Source organism: Coturnix japonica, chromosome 5, assembly GCF_001577835.2.
Source record: "Coturnix japonica isolate 7356 chromosome 5, Coturnix japonica 2.1, whole genome shotgun sequence".
Taxonomy (NCBI): domain Eukaryota; kingdom Metazoa; phylum Chordata; class Aves; order Galliformes; family Phasianidae; genus Coturnix; species Coturnix japonica.
The window spans coordinates 49,026,561-49,038,719 of NC_029520.1; the positions used below are offsets into that span (position 1 = coordinate 49,026,561).

The 12,159-nt window shown below is 45.5% G+C and overlaps 1 protein-coding gene across 9 annotated transcripts in view; it reads right to left on the reverse strand.

Moving 5' to 3' along the window:
• SYT16 (synaptotagmin 16) overlaps positions 1 to 12,159 on the reverse strand; it is a 93,824-nt gene that overhangs the window by 63,253 nt on the left and 18,412 nt on the right. Inside the window, exon 1 of one of the 9 annotated variants that reach the window (XM_032445136.1) lies at positions 3,759 to 4,447. The exons of the other annotated variants lie outside the window; for them this stretch is intronic. The gene's annotated coding sequence lies outside the window, so the exon portion shown is untranslated. Of the gene's footprint in view, positions 1 to 3,758; positions 4,448 to 12,159 lie in introns of those variants that run through there. 9 annotated transcript variants of the gene reach the window in all.

The window sequence follows — 12,159 nt, forward strand, 5'->3', positions numbered from 1 at the left end:
TTTCTGTTTGTGCTTCTCTCTTGCTTGGGGAGAAAAAGAATAAGTTGTTTCCACTTAGAACTGAAGTGCTCTCACCGCTTCAGAGAGGAATCTAATTGGGATCTTTATGTTGTCATGCACTTGTTTTTCTCACCCACACAACCTTGTTCTTAGTTCCACTGGTGACCCAAGGCAGAATGACTCACCACAGTAAAAGGCCGGACAACAGCTTTCTGTTTTTTTTTCCCCCCTTCAAAGACCTAAATAAGCCCAACTCCATCAACTGACCAAGGACGATGCAGATGTAAACCTCTCACTGAAGCCTGTGAGTTGCCTTGGCAACCCGTCTGATCTCCATTGCTCCAGGGACTGGAATTGTTCTGCCAACAGAAGATTTCAGCTAATCAAACCAAATCTCTTCATACTTACACAATTTCCCATCTGCAGAGAGCGGGCCGTGTGCCCACAGAAAGCAGAGCACCCTCCCATCACCACTCTGGACCTCCCTGTTAGCTCCTGGTAGGCCATGGACACCTCACAATTGCTGCTGAAGGGGATGAGAGAACAGCAAGAGGGCACAATATGTTGGATACCTGCATGGCAGTTCCAGACCTGCACACAGCATATGCCTGGAGGGAGCCTCCTGGGAAGCCATGAGGAGACCATCTGCTCACCAAGAGCAGATCATAGACAGCAGGACCCTAACAAGGCCCATGACTTCTCTGTGGCTCAATACTCCCTTGAAAGGAAGATAATATTCAAAGATAGGTAACACTCACCCCCAACAAGCCTGGAGCCACTCGTTGCAAGTGTGGCCTTCTCAATCCAGCTCACCTCCTTTTTCAGCTCCCTTTAAACAACATCCAGGCAACATCAGCAGCAGCAATCTGCTGGCCAGAAAGAAAAGTGGGACAGGCACGAACCACCAGCTCTTGACCTTCCTAGACCAGGAGTTGGCATCAAACTGCAGTGCCGAACATCTGCACTATTACTAAACATCTAATTGGAAATGCTATAAGGGCAGCTTTGGTGCCTAATTTTGCCTTGAAAGCACAACCAGTAATTGATTTTTTAATTTTTTTTTAAAGTAAAAACAAGACCATACCCTCTACTACACACCTAAATGCATCCGTCTCATGCATTTAAGCCCAGCCACAAAGACAGACAGTTAGTCTGGCATTTAGGACAACCAAAGGGCCATGAAAGAGACGCACAAATGCACACAGGAGGGAATTTCTCACAGTCACTCAGCTGCTGAAACTAGAAAGTTTACTTGGTAGTGAAGAGACTCACGTCTGTGAAAACCCACCGATCACCATCTAACAACTCTCAGCACTATATCACCCTAACATGGCTCCATCACCATTCCACACAATTGCAAAAGTGAAATTCGAGAGTTCAAACAGCACAGACAACCCTCTCCTCCTCTGAGGCCATTCTACACTGCCTTGCAGAAGACCCACCACTCCTGGATACTCCTACACTGAGATCTGTCCCATACACATTGCTTGCAGCCAGTCTGACTCACTGTGTTGCTCCAATTGGTGTGAGGGACCCTTAGGTATTATTTTGTCCCATCTCCATGTGCATCCTGCACAGCCACTTACTGAGCTGATGCAGCAGCTGCTGAGGAACAGCATGGAAGAATTGTTGGTATTTAAAGAGAGCTATGAACAGGAATAATGCTGCCCATACAGGGTGTGGTTTCAAAGAAAGATTTTATTGTGGAAGATTTCTAGGCTTCTAGTATTGACCAAGTGACCTACACCCTGGGAAAACATGTTTTAACAATAACAAAAGCCATTAAAACAAATGCTTGGGGAAAAATGCCAGTGGTTTCTAGATTCATGAACTTAACAGAGTTAAGAGCTTAGCAAGTACTGCCACCTACTACCACACCACTGTGAAATTTTCTCTGTACACATTAGTATAAAAAACTAATTAACTCATTACTAGGGCTGAAAGGAGAAGGGCACGAACTGATTCAGCTAACCACAAGCTCTGTGATAAAGGAGTGGAAATCAGGTTTAACAGGCATAATGAGGTGGGAATCAGCCTCACCCCCCCTGTATTCTTCTTCTATCATATCTTCCAACTATTACAGGCACTTCTCAGCTTGGCAATACTGAATCAGACTCGGACCCCAGGACTTATACTCAACATATGTCTTTGGAATAGGACATAGAAATCACTGACCTAATAGGGAGCAGGAGTGATCTCAGAGAAAACAAATGCTGACGACACTCAGAAGGCACCCTATTCCTTCATCTAAGTAAATTAGGAATGTGTCAAACAGTACTGGACCTTTGGGGAACACCGCTAGCTACTGGTATCTGCTGTTCAGCCGGCTCTCAACCCATCTCAGCATCCGCTCCTGCAGCCCACACTTCCTGAGCCTGTCTATGAGGATAACATGGGATATAGTGTCAAAAGCTTTGCTGAAGCCAATGTAGAGAACATCCACTGCTCAAACATCACCTGTCCAGACAGCAGTGAGATCATGGAAGGCAACCATATTCATTAAGCATGATTCCCTTCAATGAATCCATGCTGAGTCCTCCTGATCATCTTCTGGACTTCCATATGATTAGAGATGGCCTTCAGGATGAGCTGTTCCATCACCTTTTCAGGGACTGAGGTGAGGCTGACTGGCCTGTAGTTCCTCAGATCTTCTTTCTTCATTGAATCACAGAATCCTTAAGGCTGGAAGGAATCTCCAAAGACCATCTAGTCCAACTTCCCTGCAATGAACAGGGACAACCACAGCTTTGCCCCGGGCCTGATCCAGCCTTGTCTTGAAAGCCTCCAGGGATGGGGCACCAATCACATCACTGTGTAACCTGTTCCAGTGCCTCACCACCCTCAACGTAGAAGATTTTTTCCTTATATCTATATAATCTTGCCACTTTTGAAGACTGAAGCAATATTTGCTTTCTTCCAGTCCTCCAGCACCTCTCAGTTACCTCAACCTTTCAAAAACAATCAAGATTGGCCTAGCAAGATGCCCATCAGTTCCCATTCTCAAGGCTAGAATGGAGAGCTATGCCACTTGAGAGTCAGATGGACAGCAAGAAGGGGGGAGGCAGAGGTGACTGTTAACCAAAATAGATGCAATGGAGATTAACTAAAATAGATTCCACATATTTTGCTGGCTTTTGCAGTTCTGATACTTCATCCCACGTGAACAACCATCCCTGCACACATTCTGCAGAACAGTTGACATAGTGGACCCCAAGAATAAAGCGCAGCATGACTCCTTACATGTATTCAGACACATGCAGCCAAGGCCTGCTCACTATTTCATATCAGATCTCTGCAGCTATATTCTCCCACAGCCACCATGCTACATTTAGACCCTTTTCTTAACCTACCCCAGCCACAAACATCTGCAAGTATCGACGGCTTCCCTTGCAGAGGGATCAGATGCACCCTTTGCTTAACATGAATGTAAATTCTCTGCGCTCACATTACTCATTATGGGCCTATAATTATGGTCTGACTTCTGTTCTACAGTAAAATCTTAAGTGCCAGCTGGAAACAGCACAAAATCAAAGCAGAAAACAGAAGAAAAAGCTAACTCCTATTTCATTATTTGCAATTTCCAAGACCTCTGTATTACCGCTTTAAGAAAACCCAAGCAGCATGCAAATCCCCAGCAACAAGAATTGCCATAACTCAGGATTTACCTTTAAAACTGTAATTGACGCAGAAGCAACAAAACAGGAAAGCCATCTTCCCACCAAGAAATAGCCACAAATCATTCAGAACCCCGGGCTTACCTAATTGTCCTTACACAAAGCAGCAAAACGAGTCAAGCCGGCAGTGAAAACTCCCAAGAATCCTCTTCTCGCAAAGAATACAACTTCAAAGCTTTCTTCCTGAGACAGGTTGCTGCATCCTCCCAACCTGTGGTGTTCACACAAGGAGGGCAAAGCGGAACAGAAGCACAGCCCTGAGTTTCAGGGACTGGAGCGGTGCTCTTTCTCTGTTATGTACTTGTTGACTTAATGACCCAAGGAACGAGGAAGGCTGGTTGGTAAACATGTGACAGCCACCAAAGGAATGTTAGCCTGAGAAACAAGAGATAAAACAGCCTCTACCACTTAACAGGGTGTTTTTTAGAACTACCTTACATGTGGCTTTCCTGACCATTCTGCAGCTTAGGAGTGCTTTATCTGAAGAAAAAAGAGCCCTTCAGTTGTCATGAATTTGAAACTGTCAGTAATTATTCCCTCCTGTACAGGTACACATTCATTTTGCTGCTTAAATTCAAGCTCCAGAGATAAATACTTGGGATTCTTTTAACCTTTAAGGTACATTAAAGTAAGCTCTGTGATACTTGGTGTGAGACCACATCCTGTTCTCACTATCCACAAATCTTCTGCTTTGAACATGGATTTTGGATGTAGATTCAATTCCCTGAAGAAGAGTTGCATCATTCAGGCCAAATCCATCCCTAATGTCTCTGCTGAAGTTCACCCTGCAGAGAAATCAAAGCTATTCTCAGCTTCTTTCTTTGCTCTCCCACATTAATTTCTTACTCTAAACTTTACTCCTGAGTACATCTTTTATAACATTACAATGGAAAAAGTAACGCAGAAATACCGCTACAATAATGGTAGGAGAACAAAGCTCCCATCCTTGTCTACTCAACACTTCCCTTTCTCCTCCCACTTCATTCTTTTTCCCCAAAACAATTGTGCTGGGAGAGCTTCAGCAGAACCAACACTCAAACCCCTCTTCAAACGGACCCAGTTTTTATTAGTATTTGTCAACCACCAGCTAAACTGCAGCAATATTCCTTTCATACCCCGCTAAATGTCAAGTGGTTATTTTTAAAACCCGGGCGGTGCGTGTCTCAAAAACCTTCACACCATTATTTCACAGACCGAGCATCCTCTGGCCAGGAATCGCAGGCAGCCTGTTTCCCTGGCGACACGGATCGCTTCCAGTGTAATGGCAGCTCCACACAGCCGCCTCCTTCAAAGCCCCACCAACCCTCTGCTGCCCTTGTAGCTCTGAAACGAGCCCCTCTCAACCCACTTCCTGCTTCTCCTTATTGCAGGAGCAGGCTTACATCAATCCAATGTGTCTCTCACTGGGGCGAGAGCTCAGCCAGAACTCGTGAAACAATTATCATTGAACGCAGCATTTGCTAGAGGTGAACTGGGCTGACTATAATTGATATGCAGCGGAAGGAGGATTGCAGTATATCCACACACAGACAGTACGCTTTCATTTTGGCCCCTACAGAAAACCTTCCTCAGAGTCTGTAAAAATGCAAACCTCCTGCATCCCAGGCTCAAAGCAATCCTGCTTTTCTCCCTCTGGTCCAAACCTCATGCAAAAGAAACATGAGACAAAGGGAATTGATGAAACAGCCAGGACTCTGAGAGTGCACCAGGACACAGGGAGTCAGCGGGCCCCATAACTAGAAACCCACATGGAATGGACTGTGTGTCAGTGCCCTGCTCAGTTCTCTTACACAGGTATGAACACAGCAAATTCTGATCAAGTGGCACAGCACAAAGCACAGCCTCCTATACCCGAAACCACACCTGAAAACTATTTGAAATGAGATCGTAAATCATTAACCACAAACAAAACGATTAGTTTCACCTATGTCAACAAAAAGTATCAATAAAATCCATGTGCCTGCTAAGCCCAGGTAGAGAAATCTGACCTGGTTTGCCAAAGTCTGCCAAGAAATTGTGCCCTTTCAGGTTTGTTACATCAGCTGTAATTTGACTAAGCAGTTTCCCTGCAGTTATTCCATGTGCTGTCCAATGGCCAGGCCCAATACAATTCTGAGTACCCACCATTTTTAATGTGGATTTGAGCAGTCCAGCTCACAGATATTTGCTGCAGTTTCATAGAATCACTGAGTTGGAAGGGTCCCTTCAAAGCCATCTGGTCCAATTCCCCTGCAATGAGCAGGGACACCCACAGCTCCATCAGGTGCTCAGAGCCCCATCCAGCCTGACCTTGGGTGTCTGCAGTGACGGGGCATCTACCACCTCTCTGGGCAACCTGTGCCAGTGCTTCACTAGAGCAAATGGTCTCCGTCCTTCAAACACTGAGTCAGCACATGGGCTCCTACAAAAACAACACAACAGAGTGGTTGAGACAAACAGATCAGGAATACAGGCTGTAACAACCAGCGTACCATGGGAAGCGATACCAAAGGCAGAGGAGAAAACAGCTGCACAATCTCAACAAGAACGAGGATGGACAAGATAGGACGAAATAATCCAGGGAGGGGAAGAAAAAACAAGCCAACAACAACACGTGCGCTGATTGGGAATACTGCTAAAGAATAAAGATGTATGCAGAGTGGCTTTAACTAATTCAAACACTTGCCATGTACTAACACCACAATCTAATCTCAGTAACACCGATAAGCAGCCATATCAGACTGAAGGAAAGGGACCAGCTGCTTGTGATGCACAGTAAAACCATTTAGAGATGCATGAGTAAATGCAGACGGCCATTAAGGAGCCAAAACCACCAGAAATGTTATCACAAAGCCTTCACAGCACTTGACATACACAAGCTCTGTCAGCTTCCCATGCTCAGTGCACATCGATGACAGCCAGGGACCCATCAGGAGCACCATAAGCAGAAGGGAGGGTGCTAGGGACATGCCCAGCCCCAGACAGGCTCCGAAACAAGGATCTGTCTTCTTTCTGCTGACTGGAGAGAGGAAAAATGGAACCCTTCAGCAGCAGGTGTCTGCGGTCCTCAAAATCTTTCAGTGTCTCTGAAGAGAAATTTAAAAGGAGTAAGGAAATACTTTGATCCCAGTATTAACAGGGAATCCACTTCGAATGGGTCAGCTCTGGTTCCAGGTGCTTCTGTGTAACTCCACTTCAATGTAATACAGTTATCTACCAGCATCAAAAAGAAAATTAAACAGTGAAAAGACAGCTGGCAGACTAACAGCACAGGTAAAACGTGCAGAGGACATTCTCCTATCAATAACACAGCTGCAAGGGTAGCCCAGCTCAGAACACGACTGGAGGGCAAAAAATGAACATGCTTTCAGTGACAGTTTTAGGCCACAGGAAGGACACCAAAAGTCATTAAGAGAAAACCAAGGAAAGAGGGAAGCTTCTACAACACAGGCACCAAGGACTATAAAGCACACAGCAGAGGAGAACGTGACCGGGCTCCACTTGTCCAGCAGTCATTGGAAGCAATGAATAAGCTCATGAAGGTCCTCCACAGTTCAGGGCAGTGAGAAGGCGAACCAGAGGAAAGAGAAAAATGAAGACGTTTGAATAAAACTACCTTTAAACCTTAAATAACACTTCTATAACACTTCTACACTCTGGTACTCGGTTTTCAAGGGATTTACATTTAGATAGATATGACAGATTTGAGCTAAATGTTAACAGCGTGGAAAACTATTGAGTGCAATTACTTAAAGCATCTACAGAACTTAGTATTTAAATAACCACTTTGGTTAGCTAAGCAAAGTAACTTTCATTACGTTTCAGAGCTTATAATAATTAAAGTTTACAGTAAATCCACAGAATTCAATAGAATTAGCTGGCTATAAATCTTGAAGCGTGAAACTGGTAAGTGAAGGTAGTGTGTGATTCTCAGCCTTTCTGCAAGGTGCCAGCCATTGAGAAAGCTGATTAGTCAGTCTATGATTAATTGCCTGCTGTGTATGAGCCAGGGTCAATCTACTCAATTAGGTGAAGGTCTGGTGGAGATCAGAGATGTAAATCAAAACCTACTCCAAGAGCTTCAGCACAAGATGAGGACACAGTCCCTCCTCACCAGGACCCCTCCAGGCTGACCACCTTATGCATGAAGGTCCCCCTCTTTCTGCTCCTTCTGAGCTTGCTTTCTTGTGACACCCCCAGACCTCACGAGGCCATGAAGGGGACTCCCTACAAATCCCTCTGCTGCTACCCTGCAGATCTCTGTCAGACCCCAAAGAGCAAACTGCCTTTCCTTTATTTCAGAGGGTGGTGATGTGCTGGCACTGCTGCCCTGAGCTGTGGGTGCTCCATCCCTGCAGGTGCCCAAGGCCACAGATGGGGCCCTGGGCAGCCTGAGCTGGTGGGGAGCAGCCAGCCTAAGGAAGGGGGTTGGAAGTAGATGATCTTTAAGGTCTCTTCCAACCTAAACCATTTATGAGCCTTTGCAAATCAGTCCAGCCCTGTGCCAGGAACCCTTCCAGTTCTGCTGGAGGGGAGGGGATAAAAGCATGTGCAGTACTTAAGCTAAACTCTGGGCTTATACAACAGTGTAGCAACACAGGTTTGTTTATAAGTGGATTTCAGCTGCAATATTCCATATTCCTATCACTTGGAAAAGCATTTATCTGAAAACAACACGTAAATATAAGTACTTTGTAAGTAAGATGCTTGGAAAGAATGGGCAGCTTCCACTGTCAGTCCCCAGCTTTTCATTAAGAATTGCTCCTGATCTGTGAACCACAGAGGCAGCACATGGGCTCCGTGAAGGGAAGGTTCAGAGGCAGAAAAAACCCAGAGGACACTGAAAATCCCCAAACATGGAGAGCAGAGGGGCAGCACAGCAAGCAAGGCCAGTAGGGAAGCAGTGTGATGGGATAAAAAAGGAACAGATAAGCAAAAGCAACCAGTTTGGGATACTGGCTGCAGGGCTAAGGGAGACAGGTATGCAAACAGCAAGCAACAGCAATCTGAAACCACAATTAAAACAGGCAGATGGGGAAAATATCATGACAGGGTGATGTAAACACCATTTAGATATTGGAAATAATGAGTTAAAAACTTGTGTCAGAGAAGCAGCCAGTCTTCAGATGCACAAAGGAAGGCAATTCTTCAGCAGCCCTGCAGAAGAGAAAAAGCCCACAGAAATGAAAGCCATAATCTTTGAAAAAGAACTGCATAAAAACCAGTGTAGCAGTAAAAGGAAATAGCTGAAAAGCTGGAAGCACTTCCAAGAAAGCACGTACAGGTATTACAGGAAAGCAGCAGGCCACCTGTATCACCAAGTGAAAACACTCCAAATGAACAGCAACAACAAAAGCTGAATTTCACTTTGTTGATGGGGTTACACGGCGGATTAAGATGACTGAGGACAGCAAAGAATAAAGGAGAAAAACTGCCCTTCAGAACTTGAATATCACGTTCAAAGGAGGAAAGTAAAAATAAAAGACCGGGAACTTCTAGCAAGTTAAATGTAGAATCATAAGAGGGCAGAGCAAGAAACAACTGTGGTAAGCAACTTCCTGACGGCATAAAAATTTAATTACAATTCCTTTTCAAGTGCTGCAGAAATAGGACGCCTTCCAGAGAGCTGCTGGGGTCAAAGATGATGAAGGTGCACCAGGAACACTCATGACGACAGGCCTAGAGCAAGGAAGCTGAATGTTGCATCAGTGTTACCTGCAGAGAACCTGAAGGACCCAATTCAGCTATTTTCACTCAGAAAAGGGATCTCAATGACTCTCCGAATAATTCTTTGAAAATAGATCGGTGCCTCAGTAACAAGGCAAATAAAGCAATGTGAAAAGCAGTGAGTGAGTGTACAAAAGCAGTGCTGCTGCTACAAACCCATGCTGCACTTCTTACTTCTCAATGCAAAGTAGAAAATCCAAAAAGGTTTTAACCCAGCTACGCTAAAGCAGCGAGGAGAAGCAGGGGTGTGCAATAGCTTCTGCTCAAGACTTTGTCAGATGGAGAAAGAGGTGCCAATGGAATCAGGGTAATAAAAAAATCACAGCCAAGCTTCTGGTACTGCCTTAACTGGTTTAACTTTCAAAAACACTTTTAATTTTGAAGTTAATCTGAGCACACACGATTGGCAGCTACAGCAGAAGTTGGGAAATAAACCCTTGGTTTGCAGCTTTCACTCAGTCAATCAAACAAACAAACTGCTCCAGTAGCTTCACCTGTCAGATGCACCTTCCTGATCACTTGCTTTAAGCTGGCGGGCAGTAGACCCTGCAGAACTGGAACCTGAAAGCTGGTTCGTGCTGCTGATCACCTGGCAACTAACAGCACAGCATGTCGGCCCCACGCTGTGTACACACCTGTAACTACGAGTTGCTGGGTCCTGCAGCTCAACTGCACAGAAGCATTGGGAACACTGCATAACCCAAACACTCACCTAGACTAAGGCAAGGCATTCACTGGAGCCTTATATTTATTCACGCTCATTTTACTAAGGGGCTTTTAATTCATGCCAAGCAGTGCAGGGAAAGGTTGCTGCTCTCTAATGAGCCCTCTACCAGGCTGCAATCTCCTCCAGCCCCAGCACAAAGCACAGTGATCTGCAGTTTGCTTGGTTGGGTCACGTTATTCCAGCAGTGATCCAACAGCATCCTGTTCCAGTTTCGGTTGCACACATCAATGTCTGTGCACATCACCACGGAGGCTGAGAGCTTCTCAGGGGGCTCTGCAGCTTCACTAAGGGCTCTGGGAACCACAGCCCCACTCTGCCCCACAGGCTCTTTTTGCCCTGACAAGGATGGAACTGAGAGGAACCTCAGTACATCTGAGGCAGAAAACAGCCCAGAACGAACTCCAGTCATACTCCACGCACTCGAGTAACTGCTCAAATACAGCTGGTAAGCCAGTCTCCTTTCAGGGCTTAGATTCACATTCTTCCTTTCCTTTCCTATCCTCTCTTTTATTAACATAGCACATCTCTGGCATCTCTTTAACTTAATGCTCCATTTGTTGGCTGGCTGACAGGTCTCAAAAAAGCACGTCTTTCTCCTGCCAGCGCAATTTTGTTTCATCTTAAAAGATGATGAAGCACAATGATAGGTGATAAAGACACAGGTAATTGCTCTAGAATAATATTGCTGCCAAGAGATGACTGAACTTCCCACACAGAAGATGACAGATGGCGTATTTATTGAAATTCGTAGGCTGCGAGCAGGAAAAATGTAATTGATGGCTGTGTAGGTTTTGTTTCAGTTTACTATATGTTAAATGGAGCTGGGGAGCAGCGTGCCAGCAGATGGAGCCCGTATGCAGAGCCACCACTCTTCTCTTGGGGAGCTTGTTTTTTGCCTTAGCTCAGAATTCCAATCAGAGCCATAAAAGCAGCAGAACTGCTAATTGCTCTGATGCATTTGCTGGTTTAGATCTGTCGCGTAGCCCTGTTTTATTTTAGAAAGGGTGTAACGCTTTTGTAAGAACAGTTGTGGTAAATTATCTCAGCCTGCTGGGAGGGCTGGAGGAGAAAGCAGAGAAGTGAGTACTTGTGAAACTTGTGCTCAGTGCTGGCTCAGGTGCACGGTTGTGTTAGTAAACAGCAGCTGGAGCTTATTTGCTACCTCAGCTGCTGAGACTCTCCTCTGGTAGGACGTTCTGTTTTGCAGAAAGCCATGGGAAGACAAAGCAGGATTTCTGCTCCAATTGGAAAAGACCAGTGAGATCATCTGTCTAACCCAACCAAAGATCACCTAGTCCAGCTTGGTCTCAATGGCTCCCTCGCCTCTTTGTGGTGCTGTGCGAGGGCTCTGAGCGTGCAGGGCTGTGGCACCCCTAACTAAGGGCTAGGAGCCCTTAGTTCCCAAAAGATCACAGCAGCTCGAGCTGAAGTGCCACTGTCAGGCTGCTGCTGCTTCCTCAGCTGCTCCAGCACCTTGGTGTGCCCTGCTGGCTCCCCACGTGCATCGGTAAGAATGTTGTGTGCTGCTTAGTGCATCGTAGGGCTCTCTTCCTCTATGGTGTGGTGCTACTTTATTGATTGGGTAACTCATTTTCTCATCAGGTTTGCTAAGGAAGCACTTCCCACCTGGTTTACATCTTGCTGCTCCTGCTCATATCGACTACATTTGTAGGACTTGCATGCAAGGGTTTGGAGGGGGAGTGTAAATAAAAGAAAAAAACAGGGTCTTTGTCTTACAGTGTCAATGAGACTGAAAATAAATGCAGTGTAGAACAGACTCTCTCCAAGACGCTCTGCCCCAGGGAAGAGCTGTAAATTGCAAGTTCATCACTTGGCAGTGTTTGTGTCAAACTCACCCTGCCTTCCTCCAGCTTGTCAGAGCACCCACATCTTCCGTGGCACCTGAAAAATCTGATTTGTATGCAAATTGCTCCTGTTTAGGTTAAAAAAACCAGCTCGCTGTCATTCCTTTTTTCAACTTCTTTCCTTTTCTTACAGAAAAGTGAGGGGGAGAAGGAGTATGGAGAAGGCTGTATCACTTAAGTAACAAGA